The sequence below is a fragment of the Pyxicephalus adspersus genome, chromosome 10 (genome assembly GCF_032062135.1).
Source record: "Pyxicephalus adspersus chromosome 10, UCB_Pads_2.0, whole genome shotgun sequence".
NCBI classification, from domain to species: domain Eukaryota; kingdom Metazoa; phylum Chordata; class Amphibia; order Anura; family Pyxicephalidae; genus Pyxicephalus; species Pyxicephalus adspersus.
In genome coordinates this window covers 16,696,554-16,706,275 of record NC_092867.1, presented here as the reverse complement: position 1 = coordinate 16,706,275, position 9,722 = coordinate 16,696,554, and positions in this window count along the sequence as shown.

The following is a 9,722-nucleotide window of genomic DNA, read 5'->3' as shown; positions in this document are numbered from 1 at the left end:
CAAACGCAAAAGCAAGTGCCTGAAACACTTCTGAAGTGTATATGTGTGTTGAACAAGCACATAAAACTACGTTTTTGTAATGTCATGGAACCACTAGGCAAACGCTAGTTATGTATAGGGATTACATAGTAACTGTGAAAGGAGAGAATGTAGCTAATCGTGTCTATACACATAATTAACTTAAGATTCTGATGTCCTAGGCAGAATCAGACTTCAGATTTGGATTCAGTGCACTTGATTTAGTATAGGACACATGGGCTAGACCAAGTAGCAGACAATGTTAATTTTTTGTGATGCAGTGTTCAGCATTCAACATTGCTTTGTGGTAAGGCATGATAAAGTTCAACAAAAATAATGCAAATGTAAATATAACACAAATATTATTGCACATATACATTAAAAAATACACAATAGTTTCATAGCACACTCTATTGTACACCTGTAAATGCTCTGTGTGTTGTGTTGTTGCACTGCATTGCCCAAAAGTGCAGGGCTGTGGTCTCCTTGGCTCTTCCTACTACATATTGCTAACTCAAGAGGAATCTGGTATTAAACTGATTTAGGGAAATGGTTTGGGGTACAGTTCACAATGTCCACATATTATCACAAGAGTACCAAACTGGTTATGTCTTTGATAAGCCCCTGTGTGTTGCTCATGGAGGTCAATGCTATAGGTCAGTGGTCGCTAACCTTTTGGGACCTACGGACCACTAAACTTACGGGCTCGGGATAGCGGGAAGCCATGTGTCACTCAAAGGGAAAGAAACTTCTCCCATAGTGACGTTGTGATGCCAGAACCCACCAACTCTCCCAGGGCCCAGGTCTGAGCCTGTGATGAAAGAGTGTCCAGAGACACAACCCATCCACTGCCCTGAGCCTGTGATCCATATGGAAAACATGGTGCGTAGCTTCGGGGTTCCTTCTCTTGACCCCGCCAGGGTGCGCACCAGCTAGAGCCACGGACCACCAACATATTCTCGTGAACCACCAGTGGTCCACGGACTACCAGTTGGCGACCAATGCTTTAGATGGTTCCACTGTGTATACTATTATATATCTTCTCAGTTTTTTAGCGTTTGGAAGCAAAGAAAATTTATATTATCAGTTTGATTGGCTGTGGCTATTGTTAGAGTATTAGGATTATCAAGTGCAAATGTGATCAGATGAATATGTTCGCCTACAAAGCTGTGAGTCACATATGACTATACCCTGTAAGATGCAGCTTGTAAAGAATTTAAAGGAGCAGAAAGTAGGAGCAAGCCCAATAGGAAAAAGAAGACCATTCCAGAGAGTCTGAGCAGCTCTAGAAAAGTTTTGGAGCCGTGCATGGGAGGAGGTTATGAGTGAGGAAGTCATTAATAGGTCATTGGATGAGCGAAGCTCATATAATTATAGGGACATTGTAGGTGAAAACCTTCCAACAGTTATGGGTGTCCTCTTTGTTTTATTAAGCCATTCTAGAGGAACCTGGTCATCAATAGCAGGGCTCATTGTAGAATCTCCGGAGCAATGGAGCATTTATTTGTGAAAGAGGTAACAAGGTGTTCAGTTTAGATCAGTACTCTGATAGTCAATGAGACAAGAAGTGGGGTATATCTCCCCATGAATGGTGTGACAGAACACTTTGGTTCACTTTGGTTCCCTTTAAATTGCCAAATCATGCTATGGCAGTAGAAGCAAAAAGGCATTTAGTTTTTGGCCTTTCCAAGTAAAACTATCAGTGCTCAGTCAAGTTTTTTTAATTTTGTTTTCAGATCTTCCCCTGGTAGCGGTAGTTTGGACGTTGTCTGCTGGTACCATAAACATGAGCTTGTTATATATGTATCATTGATGTTCATGTCTACTATGGTTTGCCTAACTGGTCCGGAATAAATCTGGAGAGACAGAAAGCTAAATGTGAAAGAAAAGTTATAAGGACTGGGCCCTACCTATTAGGCTTACTCAGTAAATATCTATTGGACAAAAGTCTGATTGAGTTCATATATAAATCAGCAGTGCATAGTTTTGGCAAGGAAAGTCCGCAGAAACACTTCTACGTTTCTTGAGAATTTTGACAGCCAGCAATAGGGAGCAGGTTTCTGGGTTATGGCAACTTATTAATACACAGATAGCTTTTTTTTTGGGTGAGGGGGTGGAGGGCACAGGTGAAGCTTATAAATGACTTAAGCAGGCCTCCCCAGGCCATTCTATATTTTTGTTGTATTATTATTTGCTCACCCCATTCTCTATCAATATTCGTCCTGTTGGCTCTGGGTTTGGAGCGCTGGGCCGCGGCATGAGGTGCCTATAGAGTTTTAAACAGGTCTCGGTGTGATTGGTGGCTGTGTCACAGTGAATATTATTCAATGTCACGCTTTGAGCCGCTGCTGTCAGACAGTGTTGGCCCGGCCGCTCCGGCCCTGCACAACATGATCGCAGTATTAATGGCAGCTGTTCCCAGAGGCTCCTGTGATGAATATTGTTTAGTTATCGCTGCCGTGTTCATGCTGCAGGACATCATTACCTCACTGCAATGAGCCTAGGAGTTTTCAATTCCATTTTCTTTAACTCCTTATATGCTGACATTCAGCAAAAGACCCAAGGCACAGTTATATTTAATTATTAGTTTTAATGGTCATTTTTTTGGTTCTTTGTATAGCTGCCATGTTCTTCTTCTTCCTTAAAGAATATTTTACTTCCTACCTAGCAGGACAACTGTGTATGCGGAGTCAGACAAAACTTTGAGGTCAACAGTTAGAGTTGAAGCTCATTTCCAGGCCAATACTTTTACATGGATGTTTGTAATAGTTTACTTTTTCAAGCTTTGTAATTGGTTAAATGTTTTCTTGTCCATTGCTGGATATTTCGTTCTCAGAGTCACCTTCTAGGAGTTTTCTGTACAGCAATTTGTGTCAATGAACCTCTGTGTCTGTTTTATGTGCAGCATGGTGATTGTTCCCCTTTATGCCCTTGTTTAGGTATGCTTCAGATTGTGAGTAAAAATTTCTAGGCAGATTCTACATCCGGTAGCTAAAAATGACTTTCCGGTTTACATCTCTACTATATCATAGTAACTCTTTGAGACGGTCACTGGGACCAAATACCTATGTGCATCTTTCCTTCCCAGTTGCCCCTTTAATATATAGACCTCTAACTGACAAAGATGTTTTATCGCATTAAACCTGCCCTTGAATTCCCAGCTCCAGTCACCCACCTGCCCATAACAAGTGAGTCTCATTCTCCATATTAGGTATTTCATTGATGTTTCAATAAAACAGGAACCCTCAGCTGTTCCAAACAAAAGGTTAGTTCACTTTCCTTTAGACTTTATTGAGGCCAGACTTTAACCAGTGGGAGTAAAAAATGTCCCAGCATCACTGGTCAGTGGGAGTACAAAAATGACCTATTGCCTGTGGTCAGGGGGAAGAGAAAGAATGCCCCATCAATGTCATCAGTGGTGGAAGGAATAATGGCCTAATACTAGTGAATGTAATAGTGTAATAGTGGTGTCGGTGGGGGGAATAGTGCCCCATTTATCTGTATAAGTGATAGGAATATCTCCCCATCATTATATATTTTGGTGTCAGTGCTAGGGTTAGTGCTAAAGCAATTGTGCCCAAATAATGGTGTGAGTAGAAGGAATTATGCTCTATCATTGTCAGTAGGTGGAATTATGCCCCATTGTTGGTGTTGCTAGAAGCAATATTATTGGAAGTGTTCTATCATTAGTGTAAGCGCAAGGAATATTGCCCTATCATTGATGTCTGTAGGAGGAAATCTTTCTTTCAGCATCAATGTTTATGGGAGGAACTGTGCCCCATTGGTGGTGTCTGTGGGAGGAATTGTGCACCATCATTATTATCAATGATAGGAAAATTGCCCAAAGGCTGGTTAGGGGCCACCTCAAGCCTACAGGCCACATGATCACTGTATTAAAGTGTATTTAAAGTTAACGTCTGTTACGTTTTCGTTATGTATATTGGAAATTTTGCGAAAGTTTGGATTTCACATAATTTGCACTCCCAGTGATGGGGGTCACCAAGACAGTTTTAGCCTACAAAATGTGTTACTTTTGATTTCTTTGATCATAAATCTATCACAACATATTCTATTATTGGAGTGAGCCTTTCATTTACTGTTACAACAATGAGCAATCAAACGCCAACAATGATTCTAACCTGTAAAGCTACAAATGACGCTTCTGTAAAATGGAGAACTGGTCTGTAATCACTTACTTTTTTGAACATATTTTGCCCACATTCACCATTTTCTCCTATACATTGATAACCTGCAGAGGTTAAGTCAAAGACAGAACGAGATTGGTTACAATGATCCATAAAGTTCTCTTTAAAGGACATTATACATGAGAAATACATTGGCAATCTGCACATTCAACCACCAGAATTATTCCTGAGATAAAATCAAAGCATTTTGCTATGCCTCACCCTCACACTACAAAGGCCCTGAAAATAGTTCAATATGGCCAGCTGCCTGTATCCAGGGCCACCGTATGAATGGGGACAGGTTACGATCGGTGACCTTTGTGGTCGGTGTATTCCTAGGACATCTCTGTAGGATCTGGCTGAGTGACCCAAACCTAAGGCTTCGGTTTGATCTGCACTATGCATTCTGCTTTGGTTTGCCAGCGGAGACTGAAAAAAAAAGGAGAGATCATAGTGATAAGCCTGCTGCAACCTCAATAAAAGCCTCACAAAGGCTGGGAAACAACGAGAAATTAGATTAAACAGCGGCAATAGTGGCTGAATTGAAACAAGAAGTTAATATGTCCCCCTCCGACCGGCTCTGTCATTACCCTGAATCATATGCGCCCGTTTAGTAAATAATGCTTATCGCCTGCAAATCTCTCCTTTCCCCACCAAGGCTTTATGCTTTATTTCTGTAAAGATTGCATGAATAATTAACACCTTCCGTGCCGGAGACAAGCCGGTGATCTACGAGAAAAGGTGGAAGGCGCCCCGGTAATAGTGGCAATCCAGCAGAGACTTGTTTGATATAGCTGTAGTGAAGCCACTCACCCATAGAACACATTTTCTGGATAATTACATTTTTCTTTATTGTATAAGCCCGCGTTCCTCTCCCACAGTCCTCCCGGACCAGTCACCAGCCATGTATTATAAAAAGCCATTCCATCATTTTACCAGCACGTTTAACTTTAAACACGGCTTTAAAAGGACATTGAGATCGCACATTATTTTTGTGATGGGGTAATGTAATCAATTCACAAAAATAAAAAGGCAGCTTGTGCTTTTTCCTTTGTGTGCTGATCAGAAATATGGGGTGTTCTTTGAAGCTGTAACAGAGATCTCTTTATGGCATGTTGTCAGTTATTAGTTTGTAAATTGTTCTTATTTTAATTAAAATGCACATCCCTAGAGTAAACTTTATGTAGCATTTGTATAGACATACACATAGACAACCTGCCTTTGCGTGAATTCTATGTCAGAGGTTTTAATAATAAAATGAGCCTTTGCCCAGAATTCTTATAATTTTTTATTTATCGGTTACCTTTTAGAAATCCTAATTTGTAATTGTTTACCCAAATACATGCAGTATTACCCTTGTTCTGCAAAATGATGTTTTGCACCCACAAAAGAAAAGAATAGGAAATGCAAAACATTTTAACCCAGACTGACTAACATTTGATCTGAATTTGGTGTCCTGAATTATCTTTGGTAGTAAATGTGACATTAACTATGAAATATGTGCTGAATGTATTTTAAAGTTAAACTCCAAGCAGATAGAAAAGGCAGAGTTTATTACAGCTCCAATCAGTTATACATCATTTATCAATTTATCAATATTTACAATGTATCATTTTCAATGCAAGAAGTGTAAATACTTGGATTTGACTGGTATTGTTTTGAAGGAATACTCAGGTATCAGGCAATCTGCTATTCTGCATTGCACTCTGCAGTGCAGAATAGCAGATTGCCTGTGATAGAAGTTGAGATCAGAGTGATAGAAGTTGAGATCAAAGTGATTTGCAGTCCAATCACAGAATGAGGATAGGAAAAAGATCTGTAAGTGAAAGTAAAACTTCAGCAGAGAAAGATTAGGTGCCCTTCCAAGGCTGTGTTGTGTAGTTGGATGGACAGCAGTACAAATCTTTTGCAGATAAAACAGTTCCTATATTTCTATTTCATACTTTGATTACGGTGTTTGTCTTGAGTTCAGCTATAAAGAGAATGTAGTTTTTCTGGAGTAAATGCTGCTTTAAGTTTCCTCCAGTCTGTACATATTTTAAATAATTTATAAATGGATCAACCTGATGAACATTGATTCTCCCCTTCAGCAGAGATCATATAACCAATAACTGGGCTTTGCTATGATTCCCTTCAAACATCTATTGACAGATTTTAAGTTCATACTTAGGTATAGGCCACTTTGTGACCACCCCCACACAGGGTCTTATGGCCATTTGTTCTGAAAACTTTTTGGACTCTGCAAGGATATTTTCTTTATATGACATTAACTGCACTTTGTGCCTCAGGCCATAGGAATCGGGCCCATCCATTTAAGTCTTAGACAAACATGTTGCAAATGGTCAAATTCCAGGTACAATATTTCTACCTTTTAAATGGACAAAATAACTCAGCAAAACCTCAGGATGCAGATAGTCAATACATTTAAAATAAAATAATTGATAATATTTTTTTTTCTGTCTTACTGCCTTACCTTGTTGTATTTAATCTGTCCAACACACCAAATTACAATGAAAATTTTCAGATTCCACACAAATGTCATTTACCACACACTGCAATATTCTGCAATATTCCATAACTAAAACTTCCTTAATTGTTCATTTATTATCTTTTGCAAAAGAAGGATCAGCCAAACAGATCTGATGTAACTGATTTTTATAAAGATCATATGACCAAATGCCCAGGCTTGCACCATGGAACTCCATTACTGCCGAACTTATTATTGCAGAAATAAATGATCATTTACTGGTTATTTTTGCTTGTCTGGGTAGATGGACTAAATATGGTTTGTGTTGTTTAACCATTAAATGGCGTGTTAGCAAAGGGCTCCCCGCCATAAGTGCGGCAGTAGTCTCAGCCAGCTCTGGATATGCATGTTCCTTCTCGGGGCTGATTTGTGGCACCTCTCATCTCTGCATTATGAGAGCACTCGCAAGGTTGTGAAATAAAATGTCGCTTAGGATAATGTAATTGGCCTTAAGGTACAGGAGTTGAATTATATGCTGGTGATTTATAATCTGGAAATTAAGGACTCACTCATTTTCTAATTTAATTCCATCTTTAAAGGGAAAACGCTCAGAATTAAATTGGTAAGTGCCGCCGCTAATTCAAATGCAGATGTAATTTGGATTCGAGAAGGCGCTTGGGGTGATTAACGAGTCCCCGATGGGCTGTTCTGATCCTTATCTGCTAAACCCCACAAATTCTCTGCCAGTTGTGACAATAACGCTATCAGGGTGAAGGAAGGCTGCGCGGTATATATTCTCAGTAGCATTGTCAATCGCAGCACAGCCTTTTACTCCTGACAAGGAATGGGCCACTATTTCAAATCTATGGCATAGCAGAGACAAATAGAAGGCTGCTTGGGCAATGCTTTGTCACTGTTAATGAGAAGTTTTAATTGTTTACTGTAAACCAGGATGTGTTCCTTAGTGCACAGGCCAAGAGGGTCATGGATCAAATAGTGCTTTAAAGCACCCTCCATCCAAAAATGATGTTTTGGGTATAGGTAGATCTGGATAGCTCTGCCTTTACTCACCAAGAATTCTCCCTCCTCCTGCTGAATTTTCATGATGTAAAATTAATTAAAGGATCTAACTAGGACATTGAGATCTCCTTTTATTGGCAAAGAAGAACGGGTGAACCTCGGGACTTGGGTATAGTGGTATTTCCAATGATGTCCCCATGATCTTTAGAAATCTGGGGATTTATTCCATTTAGAGTCATAAAACTGATGTCATAATTGTAGAAATAAAAGACATTGCTGCATATACACAGGGGGTATAATAAATGGAACCTTTGTATAGAACGTCATATTGAGTATTCTTAATTGGATGAATCCTTTGGGTGTCCTACCTTTAGAGATTGTTCAGACAGTCTTTATATGAAATTACGCAATATTAGAGCAAACACAAATTTCTGCCACTAAAGCCACTTTCAAATGAAATATGGGTTAGTGGTTTAACAACCATGCCTATCTACCCTATTGCACAACTTAACTTGGTCTCAATAAAAAGGAACCAGGAAAGCTGGGCCCAAAAATAGGCAAGCAGAGAGCAAATAATGAGAAACCAACATTGCCTGTGGTCTCCATGTAGATGCAAGCTTGTTGTGTCTTTGTATAGGGGAGTCACATTAATAAGGGCAGGGCTTTGCTTCCTCATTTCATGCTCCCCATCAAGAACAGTACCTCATTATCTCACTACTAATGCAGCACTGCTTGGTTCTCACTACAAATGTAACTATGAGGATATAGGAACAGGAATGTCTTGGTACTCCTAAATTCCAGGAAGTGAGCTGCTATTGCTCAGAGGCTATTCCGGACAATAGATACATTTATTTAGGTTATTACTTAGGTCCAATTATTATTCCCATTTTTTTCCTATAAAAAGCAAATTGTCTTTTTTTTACTTCAGTTGAATTTGTATGTTTATATTTAAGGGGTGCTTGGGATTATTTATCCCAGTTTATTTTTTTTGTTGTAAACTACCTTTATAAAGGTGTACTGAGCTGAGAAACCTTTTCCATAACACATGAAAAGAATATAAAGTTTTGCAAAGGTGTTTAGGATGGTTACATAGAATAGATCAGTTTGATGTAAATGATTGTAACAAAATGCTAGCTCCTGGCCTGTGTTTCAGACCACTAAGCTAAAGTACCATTATTGTATTCATTGGAATGGGCTGCCCAATGCATGGGATCATAGAAATACTGCAATATCCTTGTAATACCAAAAACTCTAAATAAATCCTTTTCGCACTCTGCACTTCGCACTTGGTTTTGTGCTCAATTGAGAAGCTTGCCAGCCACTTACGAACACTGAACTTTGGAGTTCTGGTTCACGGCTTTCCAAATTACTGACATTTCTAATAAGAACTCAGGCCCAATTGAAAGTGATCAATTAGCCGCGAGCATGTTAATTACATAGCAATTGCCGGTTAGCCTTGCTTTTCAAGATATATTTGCAGTAAAGAGGTGTAAAAGCAAAACAGAAGATTCCATTCCAATGAGAGTAGGACTCCCGAGAGACCAGCTGAGTCAACCTGAACCGGCTGTGAGGTCGTAGCCATGGACTGAAACATTGGCTTATTCAAGATTCAGAAGAGTAATGATGAGGTGCAAAGTGCAGCAACCCAGGGCAGCCAATCAAATCTCACGTTACCTTTGTCATATTAGGCATATATGAATACTGATTGGTTGCTGTGGTTGTTGCAGATTGCTTTTATGGTGAATAGGCAGTGGTTGCTTTGGGTAATATGCGTTGGGAGGTTAAGAATTCCGAATAGGCTTTGGTTGTGCACCTAACATCCTGCACATACCTTTAGATAACCACTGCAAAACAGGAAAAACTTAAAATGGGCACCACTTCTCTCACTACCTCCCTATATTGTTCCAAAGGGGGTTTCTATTGAGCTATTACTATATAGAACAGCCTTACCATAAAATAGGAACATGCCTGCATTGTTCTGCCAAAGCCTTTTCAGGGCCCCTAGGGTATCTGTAAGTTTAGGTTGTTAATAT